This window comes from Trichogramma pretiosum, unplaced genomic scaffold (assembly GCF_000599845.2).
Source record: "Trichogramma pretiosum strain Unisexual culture from Peru unplaced genomic scaffold, Tpre_2.0 scaffold62, whole genome shotgun sequence".
NCBI lineage: Eukaryota > Metazoa > Arthropoda > Insecta > Hymenoptera > Trichogrammatidae > Trichogramma > Trichogramma pretiosum.
In genome coordinates, this window is record NW_019641674.1 from 1086760 (window position 1) to 1103596 (window position 16837).

The 16837-nt window shown below is 27.4% G+C and overlaps 1 protein-coding gene across 10 annotated transcripts in view; it reads right to left on the minus strand.

Annotated features, from left to right (window-relative positions):
- LOC106649048 (protein turtle) overlaps positions 1 to 16837 on the minus strand; it is a 95626-nt gene that overhangs the window by 62610 nt on the left and 16179 nt on the right. For 8 of the 10 annotated variants that reach the window (XM_023460577.1, XM_023460578.1, XM_023460579.1 and 5 more), the window contains exon 1: positions 2231 to 3208. The exons of 1 other annotated variant lie outside the window; for it this stretch is intronic. The gene's annotated coding sequence lies outside the window, so the exon portion shown is untranslated. Of the gene's footprint in view, positions 1 to 2230; positions 3209 to 16837 lie in introns of those variants that run through there. One more of the 10 variants, XM_023460576.1, reaches the window with a different exon arrangement.

The window sequence follows — 16837 nt, forward strand, 5'->3', positions numbered from 1 at the left end:
AATTCGATAATGCCACAAAAAACTCGATTTTTAACAAGTTGCACACCAGAATGCTTCCTTAAGTTGAACGAAGTAATGTAGCCAAAATCGTTTTTATTACAATTGAGATTTGTTTTTTTTTTAAATAAAAATTAGAAACTATCCATATCATTTATATAATATTGAATCATATTTTTTTAACGTATATGATATTAGGTAATGTACAATATTTAATATAAGTTCATTCTACTCCTATTGAAAATTACAATATTATTACATAATAACTCTAAAACCTTTTTTTCTAGCATGTGCATTCATAAATAATTCACCACAAAAACTTAAAATTTTCGTTAAATTTATCTTCGATATTTGTTATCGACGGGTTAAAATACGCGCAAAAAATCAGATAAACTAATAGGACTTGAACTCAAAATAAAATAACAGATTATGGTACCGTTGTCACAAATTCAAAAATTTTTAATCAACTTTTGAAGGGATTAAGATTTATGCCAATAAGTTTCTTTATAACAGTATGAAAATCGCATGGTTTCCAAAAGCAGACTAAAAAACGTTCAAATCTCGGTTTTTTGAAAAACCAATTGCTAACACTCTGTGTACGACGAACTAGCATAAATAATGTAGCGATTAAAAAAAGCTCTTTTTATGAAATAGTATTTCTGCAAAAAAATATCTTTAGTACTTTAAATAATCAGCCATCTAATTTTTGAGATTGGAAAAGTTTAATGTTTCCGCAATTATTAATAACCCCTATAGACGAAGAAGGTATTTTTTGTTTTTTAATATTTATTTCCATTACAACATTAATAAATGATAGGCAATTCAAAACGTATTTTATCATCTCGTTAATAGACATATAGTACAAAAGAAATATTACTCATGTTATATGATTGAGATTAAGGTATAAAGTTTTGAAAAAATTTTCTTTTTTCACTCGAAAATTATTCTAAAAACCCTCTTTGATCATTATGTATGAGTTACATACACATCAAAAGCTGATCATATATACTTAAAACTAAATGATTCGTACATAATCTTATTACTTCGAGTACTTTTTTTTTGTGTCAAGAAACTTGTTCTTTTTCTGTACTATGAATAAATTGAATAAAAAATAGAACTTATGCTCAGGCCAGGTTCGATGACGAAACAAATAGTTTTAAAGCTTTCGATATCTTTAGAGAAAAAAGAGCTCTAATATAAAATACACTCGATTTATAAGTGTAAATGAATACGTGGGCACGCTTTCGGATGGTTTCTATTCTCTCGATCCCTGTATAACTAGCGCGCACAGACTTTCTTCCCTTTGTGTGCCAGCCAAGCCCTGTGCCCGCGCGCGTGCGCATGTATATGTGTGTGAGTGTGTGCATGTAGATCAGCGAAATGCGTGACCGTATGTACAACCCGAGTCAATAAGTGTGCCCATAAATGAGGCTTTAAAATTTTTGGCATACCAGTGCATACACGCAATGTACGTAAGTATAGATAGCAGTGGTTATTCCATGTTCTTTATATAAGAAAGACGATTGCAAACACTCTTCAAGTAGCCAGCACTCTGAGCTTTGCATAGATTCATCTACAGAAAATATGAATGCGTTCGTGCATGTGTCATTTGTAAATAAAATTATTCGTGGAAATGTTTTATCCAACGAATTTCATGTTTTCAGTAACATTGTTTTTTCAAAAGCATCTAGAAATTGATTAAATTTATGAAATATTTATACCATGAAAATTTTATTACAAATACGATTGTTCTTCCAGTGAAATTAAGCCATGGAGCGACCATCAGGGATTTATTAAAATGTTACACTGTGATTATACTAGAAAAATTCCGAATGAAGATTATCTCACAACCTGTTCCAATAGTTCACTATGCTACGGTTTTCAATATCATAAGCAAAGATCAAAATTGTATGTAAAAAATATATGTTTTTACGAAACGAAATACTGATAAGACATTAATAACTTACGTTCGTCTCATAACATTCGATTGGCATTAAAATAAAATTCACGTGGCTGGTTTTTTGTGCTTATCAGAATATACCGTCGCGGGTGATTGATTAATTCTGTATTTAACAGATTTCAGAAGCAAAAAATTATACCCCTAAATATAATCAATATTAAAATAAGCTTTATTTTTGGCGCATTGCAAGCAAAATACGTTGGAACAACGGGTACGTAAGTCCTGTGTTTCTTTCAACAACAGACTTTTGTAGCAGTACACGCCCATGCTTACCAATATAGCAGCTATAAGCAAGATTCGAAAAGCTTTCAACAGCCGACGTCTACGACGATTCTGACACACGTCAGGGGGTGTGGTTCTTGCGTGTGCAGACACCCTGGTGATGCTGTGTGCTTGAAGCACGGGCGGGGCGACGACGACCTAGGCAAACTTACTGACACTTGCCGCTGAATCACGTTTGTGTGCACCGATGGCCAACAAGAAGGTCACTCGTCGTTTTAGTAGCACTTATTGCGCACATATGAACACACACACACGCGCGCGCACACATATACATATATACACACGCACACTAGTGCGCGCGCGCACACACACAATTACGTGAACACCTACAGTATCGCAGCACTTATGACGACCAGGGTGTTTCTAGAGTCGAGTGTAAATTTTAGTTTGTACCCTCTCGCCGGCAACGTTCCAGGAACCTAACCTTACGTATTTTCTCGGAAACAAGGGCGATCTGGTAGCGGCAATGGGTCGAGGCGCTTGCAACGTGTGACGATGCTGCTCGTGACACACTATTCGGCCGACACTCGCGTGTACGCGGTACTTATATACTGCAAGCACAGTGAGTTGATGTAAATCACCAAATAGAATATGAAAAGCGATTGAGCTAAAGATGCTCTGAGACACAGAAAGAAACACAGAATTACACTCACATACATGGAGTGATGAAGAAACAAAGTGCGCCCGAATAGAGAACAGCACCGAAGGCACTTACTTGTTTTTATTAAAAGGTTGAAACGGATATGCAAGATTAGGAAGTGATTGTGATTTGCAGAAAATATTCTGTGAAGCAAGCTCGTAGGGCAGCTTGCTCAAGTGTAATTATTTGTATGCAGCCACAAACTTAGCCGCATGCAAGCTGTAGCAGAAAGAACGCATTGGTATAGATATAAGCTGTACTTTATGAGTACGCAGACTGATGTTTAGTGCCAACACTTGGCCACGCAGCAATATGCTGTCGCTGACTGCTCGTTCTCGCTCACTGAACTAACGCTATTCCTTATCACCAGGCGTCAACATCGGCACCGTTTCTACCCTCTCGCATAGCCTCGCTCACTCACACTCTTCGGACATATCTCTCTCTCTCTCTCTCTATCTGCAACAGCAGTAACAGTGCCACACTCTGGCGACACGAACATCCCTGCCTCCGTACACACACTTGCACGCGTGCGCTGCAGCCTCGTACACTTCGTTGATGCACGGAGAGTTGCTGCGGCGGCGCGAGCCGGCATAGAGCGTCGGAGTCCATAGACCGAGGCTGTGCTTGCTTTCTCTCTGTATCTCTTTCTCACTCATACATTTGTTTCTCTTTCTATCTCTTTCTCATTCTCCCTCGTTTCCTTGATCCGTTCATCTGTGAGTGTGTGTGCGCGCGCGCGTGTGTGGTGTATGACTGTGTGCGTGACCCTCTACACCCCGTCAAGCGCACAACTCTCCCCTCCCCACTAGACGTCTAATATTGATCGGCTGCCAACGTCAGAGCAAAACACTATAGGCTATGTACGTGTGGGTATATAAGCTGTACATCGAGCCGTGAGAGTGCACAGGGTAGCTATGTCCTACAACGCGGACTCGTGTACGAGATTTGAACCTAAAGTCATATCACACACATACACACACTCACGCGCGAGCGCGCGCACGGGCACACGCATTATACCAAACTTTTACGCTCTTTTAGAAACTCACCTTTACTCGAGTGTTTTTCTACGGCACGCACAACTCTTTGACAGATATTTTTTAACGACGCCATTAACGTTTATGAACTTGTTAAATCATCTTGACTTTGTTGTCAATTATAGTGTCAGTCTTCGACTCGATTTACGAACAAACGAAGCCAAAAATATCTGGTCAAGTATCCGAATTATAACGAACCGTGGTAAACGTATTATGTTTACTATACAACCATTCATCATACTTAAATTATTTTTCAAATGCCTTCAGAATTTTGTATTAATCCATTAAGTCCGGGACGGACACATTTTTGATACTTTTTTGAACCGTTGTACTTTTGCTGAAAATGGGGTCTGGAGAGCTTGCGAGTAAGTTAATTCAAACAAAATTTAATGAACTTTCCGAATCCGGTGTCATATTTTCGATATGACAAACAGGTCAAAAGTTATGGATAGTTTTATCCAAAAAAACGTGATTTCGAAAAAAAATTTTTTTCTTCTTTTCGAATTTTCACATGAAAATCTTTTAAATCCTGGCGTCTTTGGTACAAATAAAGCATCCATGGGTCTTTCTCTTAAAGTTATGGTGATTCCCATTAGTGAAATATGATTTTAAGTACAAAAAATGGCGACTGGAAAGCGAAATATATAAGGAATATATAAGGAAATTTTTATATCCCGGCTTTTATGAACAACTACAGTCGAAGCTCGATAATTTACTAACCAAGGGGCCAAAAATTTTATGCGAATTATTGCGCTGTACGAGTTAATAAAAGTTTTTTCTCTCTTTTCTCACTCATCAGAAGCAAGTTACGTGTTCAGAAGCTGATGTAATGCAACTGACTTGTATCTTAGCGTGCATCGAGAGAAAAATCAGTCGTTTTATTTACATAAAAAAATACATACGTGAAAACCGATATTTTATAAATATATCATGTAAAAACAATTATAGTTAATGAAATTAAAAGAACATAATTATAAGTGTGTGCAAGTACTCGAAAAAGCTCGATTCGATCGACAAGTTATTTTTCCGAGTTCTCGACTGTAACTAGATTTTTCGAGTACTAGAATTTTATCGAATACTCGTGTTTTTTCGAGTACTCGCCATATTTTTCCTACACTGAGAAAAAGGTTTAGTTGAGTCAATTAAATATATTTTATTTTATTTAATTAATTTTTATTTGATTGAGGTAACAAAATTATATTTAAACCAACTAATTATTTTCTAAATTCAAAGAAATATTTATTTATGTCAATTAAATTATTTCATTTTTGGATTCAACAAAATATTTATTCATCATAAATAAATATTAAATAGTTTTGAACGACTCGTTTAATTGACTCAACAAAATCGATTTCATTGTTTGCCTACATGAATTTCAATGAAATATTTATTTGTTCGAAATAAAAATATTTTATTGAAATCAAGTAATTTTCATTTAATAGATATTATTAAATATTTATTTTTTATTGTAATTACTTATTTGATCGAGGGAATTAAATATATTATCGGTTTAATGTTATGATAATATATTCGCAAAAAAATATTTTGTTGAGTATGATGAAATAAATTGAATATAATGAAAAAAATATTTAGTTTAATCAATTAAATATTTTTCAAAATCAATTGATGTTCATTTAATAAATATTATTCAATATTTATCGTAATTATTATAATTATTTTTTCGCTCAATCGTCAATGATTTTAGGATATATGTATGTAATAATTTGAGGCGAGTTTAAAAATATACTTAATAGTAACCGCAAAACTTCTCTTGTAAAAACCAATTTTAAACTTTACACAGAGCTTCATCAAAGAAGTTGAATATCATTAGTTTCCAATATTGCATTTTTTTTAATATTTAGATTTTATTGAAGTAATTAAATATTTATTCGATTTTTAATTAAATATTAAATTATTTTAGTTTCGGTCCTTTACCTAGATGGCGCATTTCCCGCACCCCTAAGTGGCAAAAAAGTGTTCGAGATTACTATATAAGACAGAAATATCCATGATGGTAGTATGCGATTGACTACTGCGAGCGAACTGTCATCCGAGCGTTAGAATTAAGCGATAGTCTCATGCGTTAGAATAGGTAGAAATTAATGTATATGTTCCATAGTTATTAAAATTGTTCAATAATTATGTAATAAACTAATTAACATACAACATACATACAATATGATCATATGATAACTTCAACTAAATATTTAATTAACTTCTATCCCCTCCACAGCCGGAACTAAGAACAGTTCGCTATCAAATATACCACACTATATTAAAGACATTACTTGAAATTATTTTTTAATAATGTAATAAATTCACTAGTATATTTTAATCAACATGACCAAATATTTTTTCGCGGCGCCAAATCAATTAATCAAATCTAATACATATTTATTTGAATTAATTAAATATATTTTTGCATTCAAAAAAATATTATATTCGATCAAGTAAATATTTGTTTGAAGTAATGAAATTATATTCTTAATACAATAATAGATTCGATTGAAACAATAAATTTATTCTGCAATTCAATGAAATATTTAGTTGCTTAAATTAGATAATTATTTAATTTACTTAGATATTTATTTGAATCAACTAAATTATCTGATTGAACCAATTACATATTTTTCTTTGATTCAATTAAATATTTAATGAGCAACCCGCAATTAAATTATTTCGTTGGATCAAGTAAAAATTCATTGATTCAACTAAACCTTTTTCTCAGTGTAGATTAGTGTAGAATGACTCAAAAGTAAAAGTGACCTGAAGCTTTTTTATTGTAAATTGTCAAAATTTTCAGAAATAATATGCCTCAAAGTGAATTGGAGCAATTTGGGGAGCTTGCCGAGTCGAAATAAATTGAAGAAAACAAAAAACACGAAATCTAATCGAGTTCGATACGGTCTTTCGTCTCTAAAACTATGTAAAAAGCTTCCTGAAGATGTCAACTACTGTCTGATAAATTTTTTTAATTAGTCACAAGCTTTAACGCAATTCAGACAACAATACACAGAAAGAAACACAGGCGCTCTTAGCTCCCTCTATCAGGCGCTGATAGAGGGGCTAAGAGCGCCTTATTTTCTTTCTGATTATTTGTCAAAAAACGTTCAAAAAATGTCGAAAATAGTTTTTGTGTAGCAGAATCGAGTGGTATGTCTATTTTTGGTGTGCGTGCATTGTAAAAAAAGTTATGTACGATATAAACATGGATATGCCCACGCCCATTGTTGATTTTCAGTGCAATTTAATCGAATTTTGCGTTGCACATCTACAGTTTTACTATAGATGGCACGATTTATATTGCCCGTTTTAATTTTCGACATTTTGGAAGATGACGCAATGTAGTTTTTTCTAAATGTCAAAAAATCAATATTTTTACCAAATTTAGAAGCAAATGTTGTCTTAAACTTCAGCTTTAACATGTACTTTTTCCTCGATGGCCCTCACCCAAATTTGATGGGCACTATTTTTTTTCAGGTTTATGAATCACTTGTAAGTCCCCAAAAAAAATTTGACGAGTGTGCTTTAAAAATAAAAATAGTATATTTTGTAACAAGTGCGCGAAGCAGTTGACTCACCCAGGAGTTGTTTTCACCCGAGCGTAGCGAGGGTGCAAAGACTCCTGGGTGAGTCAACTTCCTCGCGGACTAGTTGCAAACGATATTTTTTAACTCTGCTTGCGAGAAACTAGGGTTTTCTGACGCTTTAAGGTTAGAAAGCCCGTGTTTCGCGCACGCAGTGTTAAAAAAAAATTTTCCATAATAGTAAAATATTAAAATTTCACGAGATTTACTCGTATCTGTTCGCGAGTCTGCTCTGTTGCAGTATTATAGTTTTAATCAGCGCATAAGAATTGAAAAGCAAGTCAGTTTATTGAAAGTGTTTCTTTGTGCAAATGTGCGTGTAGCATCTAATTTGTGTGAGAACGTATTTGTGTGCAGTGTGTTACTGATATAGTGTGTTACTGATTGCGTGAACTCGATATACAAGTTGTAACGACAAAACTAGTTTTTGTGTCCACGACAGAAATTTTTAGTTACACTTACAATTTTCCTCGGTTACAAACAACAAAATTACATTTTGTTGTAGTAAAAGGGAAAATAGTTGACGTAACTAGAATATTTATGTAGTTACTGAAAAACTAGTTTTGTTCTCAAAACCAACTTTTTTGTACCGTTTATTTGCAACATTTCTTTACAAATATGAGAAAACTTGATAAAAATTGAGGTCATGTATTTCGATGAAAAAATTAAAAAAAACTTTTTCCATATTATTTAAAGCTTCTTAACGGTATAGCTAATGATTTTCGTTAAAAAGGGATTTTCGCTTCAACGGGTGCAGTAGTCAATTCGAAAAAATTCAAAGTTGTTTGCTTTGTTGAAGTGTACATTCATACATTTTTTCAGATTTTTTAAGTCTAATACGGCTTCAAAGTCCATATAGATAAAGTATTAACGTTCATAAAGAGGTTTTGTAAAAGACTATTATTTTGACCCAAAAAAATGTTGAAAGTGGTATATTCAAATCCATTTTTCTCGAAAATTTTACTGCTACTAACTAAATTTTTTCTTTATTATGTGGCTTTAAGGATTTGTTGGATATAAATAACAATGGTTTTTCCTTAATTCAGATCAACGAAAGAGCCTCGATTTTCTAGATACACAATGTAATTTGTTTGATGCATAAACTATTATTAATCATACAATATATGTAATAACTCAAAAACTTGAAAATTGACGTATATGTATAAATTCAAAATTCTCGTCGAAAGAAATAGAATTAGTTGCGAAGACAACGATATAAACAGCCATGATAAAAAATCATTATTTTTTTTAATGACTCTGAGGATCGTCAAAAGCCATAGTCATTACCATTACGAAGTGCTACTCAGGGGAAAATTTTTAAACGAAATCCAAGAGACTTTCGAGTTTCATGTACGAAAAGCATACTTATTTAGAGATCTCTAGGGTTATTTGGAGTTTCACATGCTAAAATTTTGAGTACAAATTTTTCCCTGAATAACCAAACTCTTTTCATTACGAATGATACAAATTATGCAAAATGTATGATCTGTTAATTCATATGAAGAAACTCACAGCTTACGTACTTTCTCTCTACCCACACTATTCTATGCTAGTTACCTTCAGAAAGAGAGAGAGAGAGAGTAGGGGCGCGGTCGTATTTGCTCTATCGACCACCGACAGTTTACGAGACAGACCGGAATAAACCGAATGTAAAGTTTTGCTTCTCCTTTCCTGCTTCTTTTTTGCGGTGTTTTTTTATATTTATTGAAATAATTTTTTTATAATTTTTTTTTATTCTTTGCCGGCTAGGTGCTACCGTACCTCTTGATATTACTCTGAAATAACTATTTCATGTCCCATCATTTAAAGTGAAATTTAATTAAGATTAGAATTTCATCTATAAGTCTTCACTTTATAACAATAAATAATAGTGTATGTAAACATTTTGTTTTAAATTTCCGATGGAATAGCCAACAAATAAAAGATCTCGAAAAACTTTAATTTTTTTTTATTCATACGTACGTACTTATTTTTTTTTTTTTTATAATGCATATTACAGTTATGTGGAAGTTATTCAAGCTCTGAGCATGCGCAGTTTTCTTCCAAATTATATCAAAAGTCAGAAAAAAAAGAAAATGAAAATGAGAGAAAACCGCTGCCAATTAATTGGCAAAGAGCTTCCTCATACAAAATGATATTAATGAAAGGGTTTGATTATTGAAGGAAAAATTCGTATTTCATTTTTGTATACAGAACTTCAAAAAAAAACTTAGAGATTTCTAGAGTTTTGTAAAAGATTCCCTTGTAAAAGATTTCCTTGCCTAACTTCACGTTAGGTGTCTCCGTTCAAAAGTTACACTAGTTCCAGACCGCCGCTTTTGCTCTGTAAAGGAGCAAAAATACAACTTTTCGTTTTGAGTTCTAACTTTCTTTATATTCGGTGAATCTCTACGTTTTTGCTCTTAAATCATAGTTTGACTGCTCTGCTTTCATAATACCGAACAAAAATATGCAAATTATTATATTTATAAACGAAAAAATTGAAAAAAAAATTTTTTCTAAAAAAACCCAGTTTACAACACGATACAATAAAGCATAACTTTTTAACTACTCGGTGGATCCTAAAATAAGTTTTTTACGCTTCATTCGTCACACAAATCCTTCAAAACGAGCTGAACCACTTCTCGCTACGTGTCTCTGTTCAAAAGTTACACTGGTTCCATACCACCAGACGTACATACACACACACTCTTACAGACATTTGTTCATAATTCATTGAAGATTCCAAATATGTGTATGTTATAAAAGTCTTAGAATATTTCAATAAAAACATGTCTGAATTTTTAAGATTTTTTTGGATCATTTTTGGTATTTTTGATTTCTGACCATTTTCAAAAATCCAAAAATTTCCCTGGAAAATTCTGAAAAAATTCAGGGGTGTGTTTTGAACAATTCTAAGAACTTTTTCTAACAACGAGAGCTTTTCAGGTGCGGGTCATGGATTTGCTCCAAAATTTTTTTGCGGTCTCCTGGTACCCAATACTGAAGCTCCCAAAAATTCTGAAAAAATTCAAGCAGATTCTTTGAAAAATTTTAAAACTTTTGATCGTCCCATTTTTCCGTTTAAGTACATCTATTTCGATATAGAAAATAACAAAGATTTTTTTATAATGTGGAAAATCCTCTACAAAATGGGCCCTAAGGCCCATTGGATCAATCTAAGCACAGGGACCTTCAGCATTAGATAACAGGAGAGACCGCAAAAAAATTTTGGAGCAAATCCATGACCCGCACCTGAAAAGCTCTCCTTGTAAGTAAAGTTTTTTTCCTAGATGCTTTGTTACCATATAAAAAAATTGACCAAGTTTATACATGGTTTTTTTTTACGAGGTGCCATTTTGTTGTCCACCATGTTGAATTTTGATATTGTAACTATTGGACTTTTATGTCTACACTCCATGGACGCAAAAAATATGTGTTAGACCCACGGATCAAGTCTCTTTTGATTCGAAAATTTAGGTCAAATCAAAATTTTTTTCAAAAAAATCGTCTTTTTTTTTGTTTAATTGTTCATAACATTTGCTCCTCAACTTTTTTGACAAATCTAGTACCGGATTCGAAAATTTCATGAAATTTCACGTCAGAAATGACTATTTAAACATTTTTCAGATATTTTTTTCACAAAGTTTATAGCACCGGAAAAAATATGGGAAATTTCGTCCCTTTGGCCCGAAACGGGTTAAATTTCAGATAAAAAATGGAGCTGGATTTCCAGTCAAAAATCGCGCTAGATTTTCAGTCAAATCCACAGCTCGATTTTCCAACTGGAAATCCAGCGTTTTTTTTAACAGAGATACTACGGAAATGTATAAATTATAATTTAAAAAAAAATTGTTTACACCCTAGTAGAAAAATAAGCAGTCGCTCTGGTTAATTCTAGTCATCTGCCCATAAACTGGTCGGTTGCGACTGGTCAATTTTTAACAATTTTATTAGCCATTAATATGTCCAGAAACTGTTTAGCGTACTCTACCGGCGCAAAATCGAATTTTTATGTTAATAAACACAATCAAGATTTTTGTCGTGTTATAAACGGTGTGATAAAATATTGGTTAAATTCTCTAGAATGCATTATATATGAATTAGCACCAGAAGTGAAACTTCAGAGTCATTTTCTTCGGTTGAATTTTAATTTTGGAATTTTCTTTTCTCGATTTTGAATTTTTGTTCTATACAATTACATTGTGACTTGTTTAAAATTTAATTTTGCTTCCTCATAGAGGAAGCTTTGTGATGGGCTCCATTTCGGCTTTTTTATAGAGTAATCGTAGGGTATATTTAATGATATTTCTATATACTAGATCGAATTTCTGACTCATGTTGGTATGTATTTTTTTTTTTTTTTTTTTTTTTTTTTTTTTTTTTTTTTTTTTTTTTTTTTTTTTTTTTTTTTTTTTTTTTTTTTTTTTTTTTTTTTTTTTTTTTTTTTTTTTTTTTTTTTTTTTTTTTTTTTTTTTTTTTTTTTTTTTTTTTTTTTTTTTTTTTTTTTTTTTTTTTTTTTTTTTTTTTTTTTTTTTTTTTTTTTTTTTTTTTTTTTTTTTTTTTTTTTTTTTTTTTTTTTTTTTTTTTTTTTTTTTTTTTTTTTTTTTTTTTTTTTTTTTTTTTTTTTTTTTTTTTTTTTTTTTTTTTTTTTTTTTTTTTTTTTTTTTTTTTTTTTTTTTTTTTTTTTTTTTTTTTTTTTTTTTTTTTTTTTTTTTTTTTTTTTTTTTTTTTTTTTTTTTTTTTTTTTTTTTTTTTTTTTTTTTTTTTTTTTTTTTTTTTTTTTTTTTTTTTTTTTTTTTTTTTTTTTTTTTTTTTTTTTTTTTTTTTTTTTTTTTTTTTTTTTTTTTTTTTTTTTTTTTTTTTTTTTTTTTTTTTTTTTTTTTTTTTTTTTTTTTTTTTTTTTTTTTTTTTTTTTTTTTTTTTTTTTTTTTTTTTTTTTTTTTTTTTTTTTTTTTTTTTTTTTTTTTTTTTTTTTTTTTTTTTTTTTTTTTTTTTTTTTTTTTTTTTTTTTTTTTTTTTTTTTTTTTTTTTTTTTTTTTTTTTTTTTTTTTTTTTTTTTTTTTTTTTTTTTTTTTTTTTTTTTTTTTTTTTTTTTTTTTTTTTTTTTTTTTTTTTTTTTTTTTTTTTTTTTTTTTTTTTTTTTTTTTTTTTTTTTTTTTTTTTTTTTTTTTTTTTTTTTTTTTTTTTTTTTTTTTTTTTTTTTTTTTTTTTTTTTTTTTTTTTTTTTTTTTTTTTTTTTTTTTTTTTTTTTTTTTTTTTTTTTTTTTTTTTTTTTTTTTTTTTTTTTTTTTTTTTTTTTTTTTTTTTTTTTTTTTTTTTTTTTTTTTTTTTTTTTTTTTTTTTTTTTTTTTTTTTTTTTTTTTTTTTTTTTTTTTTTTTTTTTTTTTTTTTTTTTTTTTTTTTTTTTTTTTTTTTTTTTTTTTTTTTTTTTTTTTTTTTTTTTTTTTTTTTTTTTTTTTTTTTTTTTTTTTTTTTTTTTTTTTTTTTTTTTTTTTTTTTTTTTTTTTTTTTTTTTTTTTTTTTTTTTTTTTTTTTTTTTTTTTTTTTTTTTTTTTTTTTTTTTTTTTTTTTTTTTTTTTTTTTTTTTTTTTTTTTTTTTTTTTTTTTTTTTTTTTTTTTTTTTTTTTTTTTTTTTTTTTTTTTTTTTTTTTTTTTTTTTTTTTTTTTTTTTTTTTTTTTTTTTTTTTTTTTTTTTTTTTTTTTTTTTTTTTTTTTTTTTTTTTTTTTTTTTTTTTTTTTTTTTTTTTTTTTTTTTTTTTTTTTTTTTTTTTTTTTTTTTTTTTTTTTTTTTTTTTTTTTTTTTTTTTTTTTTTTTTTTTTTTTTTTTTTTTTTTTTTTTTTTTTTTTTTTTTTTTTTTTTTTTTTTTTTTTTTTTTTTTTTTTTTTTTTTTTTTTTTTTTTTTTTTTTTTTTTTTTTTTTTTTTTTTTTTTTTTTTTTTTTTTTTTTTTTTTTTTTTTTTTTTTTTTTTTTTTTTTTTTTTTTTTTTTTTTTTTTTTTTTTTTTTTTTTTTTTTTTTTTTTTTTTTTTTTTTTTTTTTTTTTTTTTTTTTTTTTTTTTTTTTTTTTTTTTTTTTTTTTTTTTTTTTTTTTTTTTTTTTTTTTTTTTTTTTTTTTTTTTTTTTTTTTTTTTTTTTTTTTTTTTTTTTTTTTTTTTTTTTTTTTTTTTTTTTTTTTTTTTTTTTTTTTTTTTTTTTTTTTTTTTTTTTTTTTTTTTTTTTTTTTTTTTTTTTTTTTTTTTTTTTTTTTTTTTTTTTTTTTTTTTTTTTTTTTTTTTTTTTTTTTTTTTTTTTTTTTTTTTTTTTTTTTTTTTTTTTTTTTTTTTTTTTTTTTTTTTTTTTTTTTTTTTTTTTTTTTTTTTTTTTTTTTTTTTTTTTTTTTTTTTTTTTTTTTTTTTTTTTTTTTTTTTTTTTTTTTTTTTTTTTTTTTTTTTTTTTTTTTTTTTTTTTTTTTTTTTTTTTTTTTTTTTTTTTTTTTTTTTTTTTTTTTTTTTTTTTTTTTTTTTTTTTTTTTTTTTTTTTTTTTTTTTTTTTTTTTTTTTTTTTTTTTTTTTTTTTTTTTTTTTTTTTTTTTTTTTTTTTTTTTTTTTTTTTTTTTTTTTTTTTTTTTTTTTTTTTTTTTTTTTTTTTTTTTTTTTTTTTTTTTTTTTTTTTTTTTTTTTTTTTTTTTTTTTTTTTTTTTTTTTTTTTTTTTTTTTTTTTTTTTTTTTTTTTTTTTTTTTTTTTTTTTTTTTTTTTTTTTTTTTTTTTTTTTTTTTTTTTTTTTTTTTTTTTTTTTTTTTTTTTTTTTTTTTTTTTTTTTTTTTTTTTTTTTTTTTTTTTTTTTTTTTTTTTTTTTTTTTTTTTTTTTTTTTTTTTTTTTTTTTTTTTTTTTTTTTTTTTTTTTTTTTTTTTTTTTTTTTTTTTTTTTTTTTTTTTTTTTTTTTTTTTTTTTTTTTTTTTTTTTTTTTTTTTTTTTTTTTTTTTTTTTTTTTTTTTTTTTTTTTTTTTTTTTTTTTTTTTTTTTTTTTTTTTTTTTTTTTTTTTTTTTTTTTTTTTTTTTTTTTTTTTTTTTTTTTTTTTTTTTTTTTTTTTTTTTTTTTTTTTTTTTTTTTTTTTTTTTTTTTTTTTTTTTTTTTTTTTTTTTTTTTTTTTTTTTTTTTTTTTTTTTTTTTTTTTTTTTTTTTTTTTTTTTTTTTTTTTTTTTTTTTTTTTTTTTTTTTTTTTTTTTTTTTTTTTTTTTTTTTTTTTTTTTTTTTTTTTTTTTTTTTTTTTTTTTTTTTTTTTTTTTTTTTTTTTTTTTTTTTTTTTTTTTTTTTTTTTTTTTTTTTTTTTTTTTTTTTTTTTTTTTTTTTTTTTTTTTTTTTTTTTTTTTTTTTTTTTTTTTTTTTTTTTTTTTTTTTTTTTTTTTTTTTTTTTTTTTTTTTTTTTTTTTTTTTTTTTTTTTTTTTTTTTTTTTTTTTTTTTTTTTTTTTTTTTTTTTTTTTTTTTTTTTTTTTTTTTTTTTTTTTTTTTTTTTTTTTTTTTTTTTTTTTTTTTTTTTTTTTTTTTTTTTTTTTTTTTTTTTTTTTTTTTTTTTTTTTTTTTTTTTTTTTTTTTTTTTTTTTTTTTTTTTTTTTTTTTTTTTTTTTTTTTTTTTTTTTTTTTTTTTTTTTTTTTTTTTTTTTTTTTTTTTTTTTTTTTTTTTTTTTTTTTTTTTTTTTTTTTTTTTTTTTTTTTTTTTTTTTTTTTTTTTTTTTTTTTTTTTTTTTTTTTTTTTTTTTTTTTTTTTTTTTTTTTTTTTTTTTTTTTTTTTTTTTTTTTTTTTTTTTTTTTTTTTTTTTTTTTTTTTTTTTTTTTTTTTTTTTTTTTTTTTTTTTTTTTTTTTTTTTTTTTTTNTTTTTTTTACGGGAAAAATTTTTTTTGCGGGAAATTGTCGTTTTCTTCCTTTTGCTCCCTCATATAGGAAGTTTTGTGATGGGATACATTTAGGCTTTCGTATATAATTATCGTAGGATATATTTAATGATATTTCTATATACTAGATCGAATTTTTGACACATTTTGGAATGTATGTGGGTGTATGCGGCTGTATGGCTGTGTAGAGTGATTCCTTGATAACGGTAGCACGTATCGTGACGGGGGAGGGCTTATTTTTTTCGTTATGACATAGGGACGAAGCCAGAAAAATTCATTTATCGATAAACGTAACGTTTTTTTTTCTATTTAAGAAAAAAATTTTTTTTTTTTTGCATTGTTTGTTTGAGATACCCCGGCTTCATCTTGTGAATGTGGTTCTCGCTTCAGGCGCCATCATGCGTGCTTAAGGAACCTTGCGTCCATGCGTCCACGAACGATGCTCCCGCATCCGGCGCCATCTTGTGAGTGTGGTTCTCGCTTCTGACTTCATCATGGGAGTGTAGTACTCCCCGTCTATCGGCAGCCTTGTGAGTCCACACCTCGGGCTCCTACTAATGGATATCCTCTTCGTTTCCAGCTCGCACAGTGATCGGAATTTTTTACCGCTTCGGAGGCTGATGACGTAGCCCGGGTCTTTTTTTTTGAGTGGTACCCGCTCCACCTCGGGCACGGGCTCGACCACACCAGGCGAAAAAAGGCGCCTCGAAAATTTGCCCAATGCGGATCGAACCCACGCCCTACGGCACACCTTGTATCAGCAGGCAAGAACTATACCCACTGAGCCAAGGAGGCCGATTGTGTTAGGTATGTATATTAGTGTGTTTGGAATGTGTGCTAGTCTGTTCGGTATGTGTATTAGTGTGTTTCGGATGCGTGTTAGTGTGTTTGGTATGTGTATTATTAGTGTGTTTGGTATGTGTATTAGTGTGTTTGGGATGTTCGTGTTTTGGGATGCGTGTTAGTGTGTTTCTGATTTTTTTTCTAGCGGAGATTTTGTGGCGGAGATTTTTTCGCGGAGATTGTGTCGCGTGGAGGTTATGTCGGTAACTCGTCAAATATAAACAGCGGCCTATACGACGATGCTTCCTCGGGGGGCTTGCCTGGCTTTGGCAGCAGGACGAGCCTCTGTCGTTTCCAGCACGTGGGAAAGATACCGGTCCACAGGCACGTCGTGTACATCTGCAAAAAGATGTCAGGGCGAGTGGCAATGGCGATCTTGATAGCGAAGTTTGGTACTCCATCTGGCCCAGGCGCAGTGTGATCCTTGATCCTCTTGCATGCTCTTCGGAGCTCTTCCAGGGTGACGGTAAGTACAATTTCTCCTTCCTGGAGTGGCGGTGGCAGAGCTGGCTTGTCAGGCACAAGAGGAAAGAAGGCAGTTACTATGCGGCGCATCAGGGACGTAGAGCTTGGCGAATTTGCTCTCGGTCCTCTGTGTCTGGACATGACCGTCTCGTATGGTTTGCCCCATATGTCCTCGT